The sequence below is a fragment of the Perognathus longimembris genome, chromosome 12 (genome assembly GCF_023159225.1).
Source record: "Perognathus longimembris pacificus isolate PPM17 chromosome 12, ASM2315922v1, whole genome shotgun sequence".
Lineage (NCBI taxonomy): Eukaryota > Metazoa > Chordata > Mammalia > Rodentia > Heteromyidae > Perognathus > Perognathus longimembris.
In genome coordinates, this window is record NC_063172.1 from 62,595,362 (window position 1) to 62,611,117 (window position 15,756).

Consider the following 15,756-nt stretch of genomic DNA (forward strand, 5'->3'; position numbering starts at 1 on the left):
GACATCTACAGAATATTCCACCCAGCAAGGACAGAATACACATTCTTTTCGGCAGCACACGGAACATTCTCCAAAATAGATCACATCTTAGGGCACAAAGAAAATCTGTACAAATTCAGAAGTATCAAAATCATTCCCTGCATTCTCTCAGACCACAATGGAATAAAATCAGAGCTCAACTCATTCAGCCACCACAGAAAATCCCACAATTCATGGAGACTAAAGAACACACTGCTGAACCATCAGTGGGTCATTGAAGAAATTAAAACAGAAATTCAAATGTTTATGGACTTCAACCAAGTTGAGGGCACAAAGTACCAGCTCCTTTGGGACACAGCAAAGGCAGTACTCAGAGGAAAATTTATATCTCTGAGTACATACATCAACAAACTGGAGAAACAGCAACTCAGTAATTTAAGGAAGCACCTTAATTTTCTGGAGAGAGAACAACAAGCCAAACCCCAAGTCAATAGACGGAAGCAAATAATTAAAATCAAATCAGAATTAAATCAATTAGAGACGAAAAAAACCATCGAAAGAATCAACAAAACAAAGAGTTGGTTCTTTGAAAAAATCAACAAGATAGACAGACCCCTGGCAAACCTGACCAAAGAACGAAGGCAGCACACTCAAATAAACAAGATAAGAGATGAAACAGGTAGCATCACCACAGAAATAACCGAAATTCAGAAAATAATAAGGGACTATTTTGCAAACCTTTATGCCAACAAATTCGAGAACTTGGAAGAAATGGATGATTTCCTAGAAAAAATTGATACCCCCAAACTCAACTATGAAGACTTAAACCTTCTAAACAGACCCATATCCAGTATTGAAATAGAAACAGCAATAAATGATCTCCCATCCAAGAAAAGCCCAGGTCCAGATGGATTCACCGCAGAATTCTACAAGGCCTTCAAAACAGAACTCACACCAATATTTCTCAAACTCTTCAATGAAATTGAAAGAGAACGTTCACTACCAGACTCATTTTATGAAGCCAGTATAACCCTCATCCCAAAACCAGGCAGAGACTCATCACGGAAAGAGGACTACAGACCAATCTCCCTGAGGAACATAGATGCAAAAATTCTCAACAAAATTCTGGCCAATCGACTTCAACAGGTCATCAAAAAAATCATACACCACGATCAAACTGGATTCATCCCAGGGATGCAAAGCTGGTTTAATATACGCAAGTCAATTAATGTAATCCACCACATCAACCGGAGCAAGGTAAAGAACCACATGGTTTTAATGCTGGATGCGGAAAAAGCGTTCGATAAAATCCAGCACCCATTTATGCTAAAAGCCCTGGAAAAACTGGGATTCCAGGGAACATTCCTGAATATAATCAAGGCAGTTTATGACAAACCAACAGCAAGCATAACTCTAAATGGTGAAAAACTAAAGCCATTCCCTTTAAAATCAGGAACAAGGCAGGGATGTCCACTCTCTCCCTTGCTCTTCAACATAGTACTAGAATTCCTAGCCAGAGCAATTAGGCAAGAAGAGAATATAAAGGGGATCCAAATAGGAAAAGATGAAGTTAAACTTTCTCTCTTCGCAGATGACATGATCCTATACCTGAAGAATCCCATAGACTCTACCCCCAAGCTACTAGAGCTGATCCAAAACTTTGGCAAAGTTGCAGGATATAAAATAAACCTTCAAAAATCAACGGCCTTTCTCTATGCTAACAACCCGAAGACCGAGGCTGAAATCAGGAAAGCAACTCCTTTTGCAATAGCCCCCCAAAACATAAAATACCTAGGAATAACCTTAACCAAAGAAGTGAAAGACCTCTTTGAAGAGAACTTTAAAAGCTTGAAAAATGAAATTAAGTCAGAACTAAGAAAATGGAAAAACCTCCCATGCTCCTGGATTGGGAGGATTAATATAATCAAAATGGCAATATTGCCAAAGGCTATCTACAAATTCAATGCAATACCCATTAATATCCCAACACCATTCTTTAATGAAATAGAGGAAGCAATCCAGAAATTCATATGGAACAATAAAAGACCTAGAATAGCAAAAACACTCCTAAGCAGAAAGAACAGTGCTGGAGGAATTACAATACCAAACTTCAAGCTGTATTATAAAGCTATAGTAATAAAAACAGCTTGGTATTGGCACCGAACAGGCCTGAAGACCAATGGGACAGAATTGAAGACCCAGAATTGAACCCACAGAACTACGCCTACTTAATCTTTGATAAAGGAGCTAAAACAATAGTATGGAAGAAAGATAGCCTCTTTAATAAGTGGTGCTGGCAAAACTGGCTCAACACATGCAACAAACTAAAACTATATCCTTATATATCACCCTGCACCAAAATCAATTCCAAATGGATTAAAGACCTTGAAATCAAAACAGGCACCCTGAAGACACTAAAGGAAGGAGTAGGAGAAACACTTGGGCTCCTTGGCACAGGACAGAACTTCCTTAACAAAGACCCTGAAAGGCTACAAATCAAAGAAAGGTTGGACAAATGGGACTGCATCAAACTCCAGAGCTTCTGCACGGCAAAGGACATAGCTCTCAAGATAAACAGAAAGCCCACAGACTGGGAGAAGATCTTTACCGGACATTCAACAGACAAAGGCCTCATCTCTAAAATATATGCAGAACTAAAAAAATTACCTTCTTCCAAAACAAAACCGCAAAGAACCAATAGCCCCCTCATCAAGTGGGCTAAAGACTTGCAAAGAAACTTCTCTGATGAGGAAATGAGAATGGCCAATAGACATATGAAAAAATGCTCTACATCACTGGCCATAAAGGAAATGCAAATCAAAACAACATTGAGATTCCATCTCACCCCAGCAAGAATGTCATATATCAAGAAAACTAATAATAACAATTGTTGGAGGGGATGTGGCCAAAAGGGAACCCTACTTCATTGTTGGTGGGAATGTAAACTGGTTCAGCCACTCTGGCAAGCAGTATGGAGATTCCTCAGAAGGCTCAATATAGAACTCCCCTATGACCCAGCAGCCCCACTGTTGGGTATCTATCCAAAAGCCCATAAACAAAATCACAGTAATGCCACCAGCACAACAATGTTCATCGCAGCACAATTTGTCATAGCGAGGAGCTGGAACCAACCCAGATGCCCCTCCATAGATGAATGGATCAGGAAAATGTGGTACATTTACACAATGGAATTTTATGCCTCTATCAGAAAGAATGACATTGTTCCATTTGTAAGGAAATGGAAGGACTTGGAAAAAGTTATACTAAGTGAAGTGAGCCAGACCCAAAGAAACATGGACTCTATGGCCTCCCTTATTGGGAATAATTAGTACAGGTTTAGGCAAGCCATAGCAGAGCATCACAAGGCCCAATAGCTATACACTTAGAAACACATAAGATGATGCTAAGTGAAATGAACTCCATGTTATGGAAACAAGTGATATATCACAGTTGTAACTACTTTCAACGTCCTATGTGTATGTGTAGTTTCTATAATTGATGATGTTTTGTATCACCTTCCTATGTTTGTACCTACACTATCTCTGTAATCTTATCTGAGTATATTGGAAACCGTGTTTACTGGTATTGGAAGTAGGAAATTCAAAGGGAATACCAAATTCGAGAGACACAGGGTAAAAAAATAGAAATAACTACAAAAGCAATACTTGCAAAAATGTTTGGTGTAAGTGAACTGAACACCTGGGGGGGGGGGAGGGAAAGGGGGGGGAGGGAGGGGGGCATGAGGGACAAGGCAACAAACAGTACAAGAAATGTATCCAATGCCCAACGTATGATACTGTAACCTCTCTGTACGTCAGTTTGATAATAAAAATTTGAGAAAAAAAAAAAAAAAACAAAAACACTGATCGGGCTGGGAATATGGCCTAGTGGCAAGAGTGCTTGCCTCATATACATGAAGCCCTGGGTTCGATTCCTCAGTACCACATAAACAGAAAAGGCCAGAAGTGGCGCTGTGGCTCAAGTGGTAGAGTGCTAGCCTTGAGCAAAAAGAAGCCAGGGACAGTGCTCAGGCCCTGAGTTCAAGCCCCAGGACTGGCAAACAAACAAAAACACTGATCATTTTTGTATTGGTATTTAAATTAGGCCAACTTGACAGCTCAGGAAATAGCAGCTGGAGGTCAACATTTAGTAATGTCAGGAAAATGCAAACGATAATTAAAAGATACTATTTCACCCTAGTTAGATGATCTTTACCAGAAAAAAAAATCCAAAAAAATAAAAGAACTCAAAACAGAGTATGTCAAACACTGATCAGAATATAGAAGGAAAAGAACAGTCATGCATTGCTTGTAAGGATGTAAATTAGATAGACATTATGGAGGATAAGTTGGTAGTTCCTCAGAAAACCTAAACATAAAACTATCTCATAATCTAGCTTTACCACTTCTGAGTATGTATCTGCAGGAAATGGAATCAACTTGAAAAAGCAATGCTTCTGTTTATTGCACCTCTATTCACATTAGCTTAGATGTGATATCAGCCTAGTTATGTACCAACAGAAGGAAGGTGTGAGAAAAATGGGGGGTGGGGGCTGGGAGTATGGCCTAGTGGTAGAGTGCTTGCCTCGTATATATGAAGCCCTGAGTTTGATTCCCCAGCACCACATATATAGAAAAGGCCAGAAGTGGCTCTGTGGCTCAAGTGGCAGAGTGCTAGCCTTGAGCAAAGAGAAGCCAGGGACAGTGCTCAGGCCCTGAGTTCAAGCCCAGGACTGGCAAAAAAAAAAATGAGGGAGGGAGTAACAAGTACGACAGGAAATGTACTCACTACCTTACTTATATAACTATAAGCCCTCTGGACATCACCTTGACAATAAAATTAAATTTAAAAGAAAGAAAAATGTGACATACACATTTGTATATACATTTCAGCCACAAAGATTAAAATCCTGTCATTTGCAGCAAACGTATGAAACTGTAACCTCTCTGTACATCACTTTGACAATAAATAAGAAAAAAATAAAATAAAAAATAAAAGTGGTAGGTACATCATGACATATATTCACTGTTCAAATATGACATAAAAACATAACTCCATGTTTGTAGTTCAATAAATACAATCTAATCACCAAAAATAAAAAAACAACACATAAACCTAGAGGATACTGAGTTACATAAAATAATGTAGAAATATAAAAACAAAATCTCTATGTCTTCTTGTATGCCTAAGCTAAAAATCATTGACCTGAATACAGACTAATTATGTACAGAATCTGTGAAGTCGGTGTGAATACAGGGGATAAAGGCAGGTGGGATTTGATCAGTGAATATTATGCATATTGTACATGTGTGCGAATTTCACATTGAACCCCAGTAGTCCACACAACTAATATAGGTTAATTTTTTAATCTAAAAAATTTAAGGTTGACTTTAATCACACACACACACACACACACACACACACACACACACACACTTGCACACATAATCCCTGTTGGAGGGAGCTGCTGAGAGAGGAAAGGTGGGGTGTAGTTGCAAGGCAAATCTGAAAGGATGCTGCCTCTCTTCCTTGCTGCCCTCAAGCACTTAAGGGTGGGGAATTTCTGACTAGAGTCCAAAATAATTCGTGAGATGATGGATAGGTTTGTATGTTTCCCATAAGCTTCTTGCCACTGGCCTATGGACCATCTCCCTGTTCTGGTAATTTTGAAGGACTCATGAATGATGTTACAAAGATCCAAATAGCCCTTGGCATTTAAACCAACCAACAAGCAACAAGAAAGGACTTGCCACCTCTGAAGGGCAATTGTGAATGGAAGAGCAACTCTGTTCCACTGTCAGACAGTGGTTTTTTTTATTATCCTTATCACACTTGTTAAGAAGGTCCTACAAAGAAGGGAAATTTGCTGCTTCTGTTGTCTCTACCATTACCCTTTACTGGTAGTATGTGTGTAATTAGCAGAATTTAGTGTGAGTAATCAAATCATTTGAGTAATGTTTGCTTATGTGATTCCAGTTACAAATCATACCCATGTCAACATATTGTTTGGTGGCTATGTTAAATTTTTGGATTCTAATCAACACCAATCTGTAACAGTCTAGAGAATAATTATCAGTAATAAGAATGTGCATATGACTTTCTTGGTAAGCATAATCACTAAAGCACAGTGTTCTCGAATGTTTTCATAAGATACTAACAAAATATTCAGTCTAGAATTAACCATATAATTATGGAAGTATTAGGTTTGGAGACATGTAACAGCTTGCATTATTGTAGAATTTCCAGTGCTGATAATACACTGATTCGGGTTGTGAAGCTTGTAAAGACCACTATTGTTGTCAAAGGTTATTTATCTATATAATATTCTCCCCAATAATTTCCCTGGCTAACAGTGACAGAGAAGAGGCTGACAGGTGTCAGATGATGGGAAGACCACTGGCATTTAGAAGCAGAGGTTCCAGCCTTCCCTCATCTGTTCACTGACTGAACTCTACATTTGCATTGGAAAATGGAGACCATCAGAAACTGTTACGGGGTTAGAAATGCTATGGGGTTCGAGGGAGGGGATTCCCCGTAGTCCATCACTCAGAGACAGTCTCCAGCAAGAAGATGGATTTATTGGGGAAGCAAAAAGTGAACTGACCAGTCAGGGACGCAGTGCAGACTCGGGAGCTAAAAGCGTACCACAGATGCAGGGGCTTGACGCGTGGGGTACAGCACACAATAAGTTCACAGATGCAGGAGGCTGAGGCAGGGGGTAGAGCAAATAACAAGTTAAGCAAGCCACTTACAGAAGCAGAATTTTGGGGTCAGGTTGACCTAATCTACTCCCCCCAACATTTCCTACCGTGTTTCCCTAGTAAGATGGTGTCAGCTGTACAACAGAAACACAATGAAAATATTTTGTTTGTTCAATATCTTACATGCCATCATTATCACAATTATATTTGTTTTCATAATGTTATAAAATATTTTAGAAGTTGAATAGGATGAAAATGTTTCAATAAGCTGCTTTTTCGTTGTGTGCTGATCAGAAATCAGAATTCCTACTACGGCTCATAGGGGCAATCGTGTAGATACAATGAAAAGATAGAATACTTAAAAATGTCCCCTCATATCTAGCCTCGGCAATGTTTTAAGAAATAATCCTTGTGATTGGAGACATGCCATCAGAAGCCCATGTCAATACTTAATGAGAGAGCAAGAAAAATCTGAGCCTAGATTAAAGAAGTCATAGGAATGTCAAGCCAGAAGTAGTCCCCCAATGACTGTACTGTCACTCACATTTGGTCAGTGTATCCTGCCTGTGTGCAAGAAAGAGTGATAGACAGTCTAAGCAATTTTAATCTAATAATATAGAACACGGATGTGTAAATACCATTAGCTATAACTAATAAATACTGCCATAGTATAAGAAATACCTCTACTGCAATTGTCTTAAAATCAAGATGTTTCTCAAGAGAAAATATTTTAAATTATACGATCAAGGTATAATGGACTGCAGAATGAAACCAATTGACTTCATACCTAAATAGTCTCTGTGCATTTTCACCTAAAATAGCACTTTCTATCCATCACAAGAATCTTGGCTATAGTTCATTTCTAAAATAGCTTCTGAAATCTCATATGCCAAAAGCTTTGTTTCCAACTTAATGCTATTGGTGAATTTTTAAGAGGTAGGTCAGGGTGGGAGGTGCTCAGATCATTGGGGTATGTCCTTGGAGTAGTGGGATCACAGTTTCTTCTTCCTGGTGGTAAGATGGTAGGAAGATGATATGTTGAGGGGCTTTGTTTGCTCTGCATGCACTTCCAGGGCAGAATGATGTGTGAGGTTATAGGTCCAAAAGGAAGGGAACTGAGCCATCACAGATGAAATCTTCCGAAACTATGAGCCAAAGTAACCCATTTCTCTTTAGAAGTTGTTTATCTCAGGAATTTGTTTTAGTGATGGGACACTGAGGAGCACAAACCTACACTACTGAATGGTTAGTTCTCTTTGTACTGCACGTACTTGTCACTTTGACAAGATATTCAATATGAATTTAATTATATAAAAAACTTTGTATTGTGTATGATTCTAAACACTGCTATGCAGATCACCTTAAAAATAAGTATGCCCAAAATAGTGAGACAAAGGGTGAACCAATACAACAGCAATATTCACAAGACAATATGTTGGAAATTAACTGTACCACTTGGGGGAGGGTATTTAGGGAGAGGGAAAGTGGGAGGAGAAATGAGGGAGGGGATAACAAGAAATGTACTCACTACCTTATGTATGTAAATATAACCCCTCTGTATATCACCTTGACAATAAAATTTAATTAACAAAAATAAGTACACTGGGCTGTGAATATTGCTTAGTTGTAGAGTGCTTACCTAGCATGCATGAAGCCCTGAGGTCGATTCCTCAGCACCACATAAACAGAAAAAGTTGGAAGTGGCGCTGTGGGTCAAGTGGTAGAGTGCTAACCTTGAGCAAAAGAAGCTCAAGGACAGTGATAAGACCCTAAGTTCAAGCTCCTGGGAGAGCAAAATAAAAGTATGGCCCTGAAAAATGATGTACATTTTTAAGTTTATAACATAAAATAAAATGTTTTATGTTTCACAAAATCTGAATACAATAATATACTAGAAAACCTAAGTAAACAATTTCTTGTGAATTAATCATTGAGATTTGGGGTTTATTCATTTTTACTTTGTCACAAGGATGCCTCCTTAAAAGTCTTTAAGAGTCAAAAAATCATTTTCTCTCCTTTGAGTAAAAGAATAATTCCAAAGTTCCTAATGTATTTTCACCAATTTTGCTATTTCACTTCACAGGAACAACATATTCTTATAAAAAAGGACTTACTTTAGAATCCAAGTTGGCACTTGTTTTTCTAAGCAGGCCAGCTTGGTTGTTCTACAGAGCAGATGTGGGTTATAAGTAAGCAGAGCAGAGTGTTTTAGAATCATTCCCACTCAGAGTACATGAAAATGATTTTTACATAACTCCTGATATTTCCCAGGAGACTAAGCTTTAAAGTTTAAAAACAATCAAATTATGTGGCTGCTCTAAATCTGTTAGAAACATAGAAGTTTTATGTCACAACTCCCCTCCTCTGTCTACTTCTTAAAATTTTTAAATATCTTAAGGAGTTGCTTCATTTGCTTCTTACCACCCTCACCAATGAAAGAAAAATCCAGTGCCAGGCAGGCGGGTGCAAACTGTGTGTTGTAGGGGTAGTAACTACTCCAACTCGGTTACTTTCTTACTATTTCTCAGTTTTGTTTTAACACTTGTTCTAAATTACCACGATAAATACTTATTTATTGTTCTATATCATTCTTCTTTTCTCTCTTTTGTCTTATCATCTTTAAGTAATTGTATGGAGGAGTTGCCATTTAACAAAGCAGTTTAGGAATGCAATGTGTCTTTGTTATCTCTAAGCAGTTATACACAGGAGTTACTATTCAACAAACCTTGTTTCTAAGTTCAATGACCTTGATCACTATCACTGCTTTAAGCAATCTTCCCTATCCTTTCTAGACCCATTCTTCCTCTCAATTTTCTTAATTAGTTCAGATATACATTGAATATGATGACCACATTCCTCCTCTCTTCATTCATATACTTCACACACATAACTCAAGCACTAGATTCTTGGTATTCATTTTGTTGGACTGTGAATTCATTTTTCTAAGACATAATATCATTTGAATTCTCCCTTCACCTACCACACTTAGGTTAGTATGTTTATGTGTATTGCATAGCACCCTGTATATGTTCACTTGTGCATTTAGAAATCAGACCTAGATCCCACATATAAAAGAAAATGCACTCCTTGTCTCTCTAGGCCTGACTTACTTCACTTAATATAATGTTTCCTAGTCTTTGCAAATACTTTTCTTCTTTATAGATGAGTCAAATTCCAGTGTGTGTGTGTGTGTGTGTGTGTGTGTGTGTGTGTGTGTGTGTATGTGTATGTGTGTGTGAGAGAGAGGGAGAGACAGACAGACAGACAGACAGACAGAGAAACAGAGAGAGATATTTTCTTGATGCGTTCATTCATTGTAGGGCATCTGGCTTGATCCATACTTTGCCTATGGTGAACAGAGCAGCAATAAACATGGTTATATGTGTGGTTTCATTGTATCCTGATTTGTAATATTTTGGATAAATGCCCAAGATTGATATTGTTGAATCATAGTTATCACCATCAATTCTTATTTTCCAGCCTTAATTTCCCAGCAAGTGCTAAATTGCTGCAGGATAAGTGCTCCTCTGTCCTGGAGGGAATTCTGTGACTCATGTTTTTGTTTCAGTTCCTTGGCTGTGCTTCTCCTGATTCTACTCACCCTGAGCTGTATCCCATACTGATGAGCCTGATCCGATAGTCACTGGCCACCGATGGTACCCTCATCAGCTGGGGATTCCAGTAGAGACTGTATTTGTTCTCAAGTTGCCATAACCACATTCATACTTGGCTTTAAACAGCAAGTATTTTTGCCTCATACTTTAGAGACTGAAAGTCTAAGCTCCAGATGTTGGCAGGGCTATGCCACCACTAAAATTGCTTAATCCTCGTCTGTAATGTTTATTAGGGAAGGGTTTTTTTCTTCTCCAGCTTGTCTCATTCTAATCTCCTTATATGCTATTCCATTTGCCCATCCTCATGTGATAGTATTCTTATAAGGCCACTAGTTCCATTAGGGTATGGGCTCACTTTATTCCAGGATGATCTCATATTTCAAATTCCAAGTTATGGAGGGCTAGGACTTCAACATATCATTTGCAGGGGATACAATTTCAATTCATAACAGAACCTCAATTTTCTCATGTTTTTTCCATACTTATTAAACTCTGGTTTATTTTAAACTTAATACCTTGCTGAGGACTTGGTAAGAAATGCTACCTTTATTGAATATACTAGAAGTCCAAATTCAAGGCAATAACTACAATATTAAGTCATCTGTATGGACTATCACTGTTGGCTTCTTAGTAGGAAACATTGGATATTCTGGAAGCAGATTTTGAAATTAATTAAAACTACGTGTATTGAAGATATTAAAACCTGGCCTTTCCATAGTTTTTCTTTGCTTTTTACACAGGGGAGAAGGTTCTCTACAGCTAAATCATGGGGAACCTTCCCTTTTTCCCAGAAGGTTTCTTAATTTTCATCATTCCCCAGTACAGAAAGAATCACTCTTTGAGATCCCATGGTTAATTTAGAGAATGTTCCGTAGACCACATCCCAATCACCTTTTATCACTAAATATTCACAGAGGGTCCCAGGCCTCAAGGTAAAGCAGGTGCCTACAAAGAACCGATGGCAAAGCCTGCGAGCCTGTGGCTACAGGCCAGCTGCGAAGTCCTGGTGCCAAGCCACTGCAACTGTAGATAATGCAGTGTGGTTACGGCGAGGAATAGAAACACACCATCCAGAAGAGAGAAAGGGCAAAAACGTCATGAAGGCTACGAAGACATCATTAATGGGGTGATAAATCAAGACAATCACCACAATAAATCCATGCTAAAGAGCCTCCTTGATGTTAACTCTGAGCAGCTGTAGATGGAAAGACTGATTGTGACCCCTTTATATATTTAAGGCGAATCCCTAAGGAGCTTTGAGAACACAATGACTTTTGTGTTCAAATGTTTTGCCTCTGAGAGTCCAACGTTAAAATATTTCTACATACAAGAAGATTTGAAGCACAAAGCCCCCAGTTCCAAGGTAAACTAGGTGTTTGCCAGAGAATATTAGCCAGCGAGGAAAGATCTAGATATAAGGCAAATGAGTCTTAGGAAAATCAATGAATGAGGTGATTTTGATCTGAGGAATATGAGAAGCCTAAAGAAGTAAGTGGATTTAAGAGGAACTTAAGTCTCAGGCAGGGGACAGGAGATACAGAGTTTATATCTGGATGGAGAGTATATTTTCTATGAGCATGTATTATGTTCCACAAACCACCTGGATTCTCCCTTCTTTTGCTGTGTGGCAATGAGCCCTTCCAGCACTGCAGCCTGAAAGAAACAAACAAAAAAAGAACCCACATCACTGGCCATAAAAGAAATGCAAATCGAAAACATCATTGAGATTCCACCTCACTCCAGTAAGAATGTCAATGATCAGGAAATCCAATAATAATAAATGCTGAAGAGGATGTGGCCCAAAGGGAACCATGCTACATTGTTGATGGGAATGCAACCTTGTTCAACCCCTCTGGAAAGCAGTGTGGAGGTTCCTAAGAAGGCTAAACATAGAGCTCCCCTATGACCTAGCAACCGCACTTTTGGGCATCTACCCAAAAGATTACAAGCAAGACCACACTAAAGCCACCAGCACAAATGTGTTCATCACAGCACAACTTTTCAGTGCTAAAACATGGAACCAACCTAAATGCCCCTCAGTACACCAGTGGATCAGGAAAATGTGGTACATATACACAATGGAATTCTATGCCTCCATCAGAAGGAATGACATTGCCCCATTCGTAAGGAAATGGAAGGACTTGGAAAAAAAAAACACCATACTAAGTGAAGTGATCCAGACCCAAAGAAACATAAGCCCTATGGTGTCCCTCATAGGGAATAGCTAGTACATGATTAGGCTAGTCAGGGTAGAAGCTCAAAATACCCCAATAGCTACACCCATATGATCACATAAGATGATGCCAAGTGAAATGAACTCCATGTTACAGAAACAAGAGTTATACCACTGTTATAATTATTTTCAATATGCCATGTGAAACCATACCTTTTCTTTGTTTTTCTTGTCTGTTTGTTTGTTTGTTTGATTGTTTTGTTTAGCTTTGTTTTTCTTATATTCCCTTCCTGTGGTTGTCCCCGCTACCACTGAATCTCATCTGAGTACCCTGGATACTGTTTATATGGGTATAAGAACTGGAGAATGAAAAGAAAATATCAAAATTGAGAGACAAAGGACAAAAAGAAAACCATTCCAAAGGCAATACTTACAAAACCATTTGGTATAAACCAATTGAACAACTCTTGGGGGGAGAGAAGAAGGGGGAGGGGGAGGGGGGAATGAGGTAACAAGTTGAACAAGGAATGTACTCACTGCCTTACATATGAATCTGTAACCCCTCTCTACCACATTTTGACAATAAAGAAAAAAGTTTAATTAAATAAAAAAGAAAACACAGGCAGCTGTTTGAGTAGCAATGCGTAGCAAGGTTCCATGCACTCAGCCATGAACCCCCCCCCCCAGGCTTATCACAGTACAATTTCCCCGCATCTCAGTATCCTGTCTTCATAATAGAAAGATTGAGACTGTGAGTCAAATGAGTTAGAAGAAGCTGACACAGCATTTTAAAATATTAAACAACTCTGATGATCATCACTTTAATGATAGTCTGTTCCCCAAATGCTTAATTGTGAAAAGGTCAAAACTATCTGGACTCCCTTTGTGAACCATTGCTATATTCTGCTAAGACAGATGGCGTGCGAATACCTTCTTACAGATACTCATGAACTGCACCAGAGTCAATTCCAAATGGATCAAAGACCTCGAGATAAAAGCAGATACCCTGAAAACATTACAGGAAGCAATAGGAAAAAAATATTGACAATAAATTACATTGAAAATATAAATTAAACTTACCTAGATTACCATTACTGCTTTGACTTACTAGCTCACTGAAGTTCCTTCCAAAAGGTAAATATATTTTGTGTGTGTGTGTGTGTGTGTGTGTGTGTGTGTGTGTGTGTGTGTGCTAGTTCTGGGGCTTGAACTGAAGGTCTAGGCACTATGCTTGAGCTTTTGTGCTCAAGGTTAGTGCTCCACAAGTTGAGTTACAGCTTCACTTTTGGCTTCTTGGTAGTTAATTGGAGATCATAGTGTTACTGATTTTCTTTACCAGGCTGGCTTTCAACCTCAACCTTCAGATCTTGGCCTCTTGAAGAGCTGTGATTACAGGCACTTGTTTCAAAATAATTATTCTACGTGAGTTAATTTTACCCAGATCAGTTAGTTTTGCTTAACTTTGGTAACCAAGAAATCTTTTTAGTCCTTCCAGCCTTGTTTATATTTTCATGTACTTCCACCAAGGGTGTTTGTATACGAGGACTTCTGTGGATGTGGAGTTCATGTTAAGAAAATGTTAATGGGGGCTGGGGATATAGCCTAGTGGCAAGAGTGCCTGCCTCGGATACACGAGGCCCTAGGTTCAATTCCCCAGCACCACATATACAGAAAACGGCCAGAAGCGGCGCTGTGGCTCAAGTGGCAGAGTGCTAGCCTTGAGCGGGAAGAAGCCAGGGACAGTGCTCAGGCCCTGAGTCCAAGGCCCAGGACTGGCCAAAAAAAAAAAAAAAAAATGTTAATGGATCAGTGACAGGTCTCCCTCTCCTCCAAGGACGGGGGTATCCCAAAAGAAGGCTTTTGGCTCACCTTTGAATGTTGAGTTCTTGATGTAGTTGCAAAAAAAATGAATTTGAGGTCACATTGATGTAGATGCCAAGAGAGTTTATTAGTAAAACCAAGCAAAGGAAAGCTAGAGAACACACAGCACAGCCTGGTGCATGGCACATCTGAAAAGAAGAATAATGAGTACTTACTATCAGAGGTACCTGTGGTCAAAAAGGAGGCTCTCTGGCTTATTTCACATCCATCTTATAGTAAATGCTCTCTTTGTTCTAACACCTGGCATATGCCCTCATCCTTGCTGTTGGCATTGTTTTATTCATTGGGTGCAGAGATTACAAGGTTGAACTTCTGGACTTGCCTCACAAGTCTTTCCAAGACCAGTGTCCATTTTTCAGATAAATATTTGTCTTAGCAAATACTTTTTTTGTTCCCAAATGAGCCACTTTCTTAGAATATGTCTTTTTAAAGTTTTTTTTGCTCAGTCATAGAGCATGCTAATCACCTGATCATATGGCAAGGTTGGCTGGGAGAGAAATATTCATTTCTTTTTCTTTTTACTAAATATTATAACATGAGATAAAGTAAGTCTTAATTGCTCTTCTTTAAAAAAAAATACCATGGTGCCCAGTGTCTCCCTTTTCTATATTCCAAAGAGAGAACTAAATTTGATCAATCTGGATTTTCAGTGTCTTAGGGACATCCATTCTGAAATACTGTTTTACAACATCTGTTGGTGACCATGGCAGCCAATTGCTCTTCTTTACAGTACACAGATTAGTAACTGAACAGAAGCTATAATTTTTTTCTGTTGTTGATTATGAAAACGTGGGTATGACTGTAAGGTGTGAGCTACAATAGAGGGGCTATTGTCTCCCTCCATGACATATTGATTAACAGAGACTTGTGTAAAGTAAGATCAGCTGCTTCATCACCCTGTGCCAAGAATCACTGCAGGGAGGATTCATGAAAGCAATATGTGTTGTGTAATCTTCATGTTACTATAGCAAAGCACTGAGATTAGTTAACTTAAACAGAACAGATTTTTATTTCTCACAGATCTGAAGTCTGGGGTGTCGACGATCAAGAATTTGGCCATTTTGTTGTTTGGTAAGGGCCTGGTAATCTCCTCCAAGATGTCATTTTATTCCTGAGCTCCTAAACACATCCTTGAAAGATTCGCCTCCCAACACAGTTAATTTTGGAGATAACAGTCTATAACCAAGTGAAAAGAGCTAAAATTAATAGAAACAAATGAAAGTAAAAGAACTGAAATAAAGGATTATAAAGATATTGATCAAAGATATTTAAATGCAATCCAGTTAGAGGTAAGAGAAAAATGAAAACTATCAAGACTATTAAAAATGGAGAAAGTCAAAGAAACTCTTACAGCCAGGTAGGGGTGAAAAAGACATAACATGTAAATGTGAGTCATAAACTGTATGGA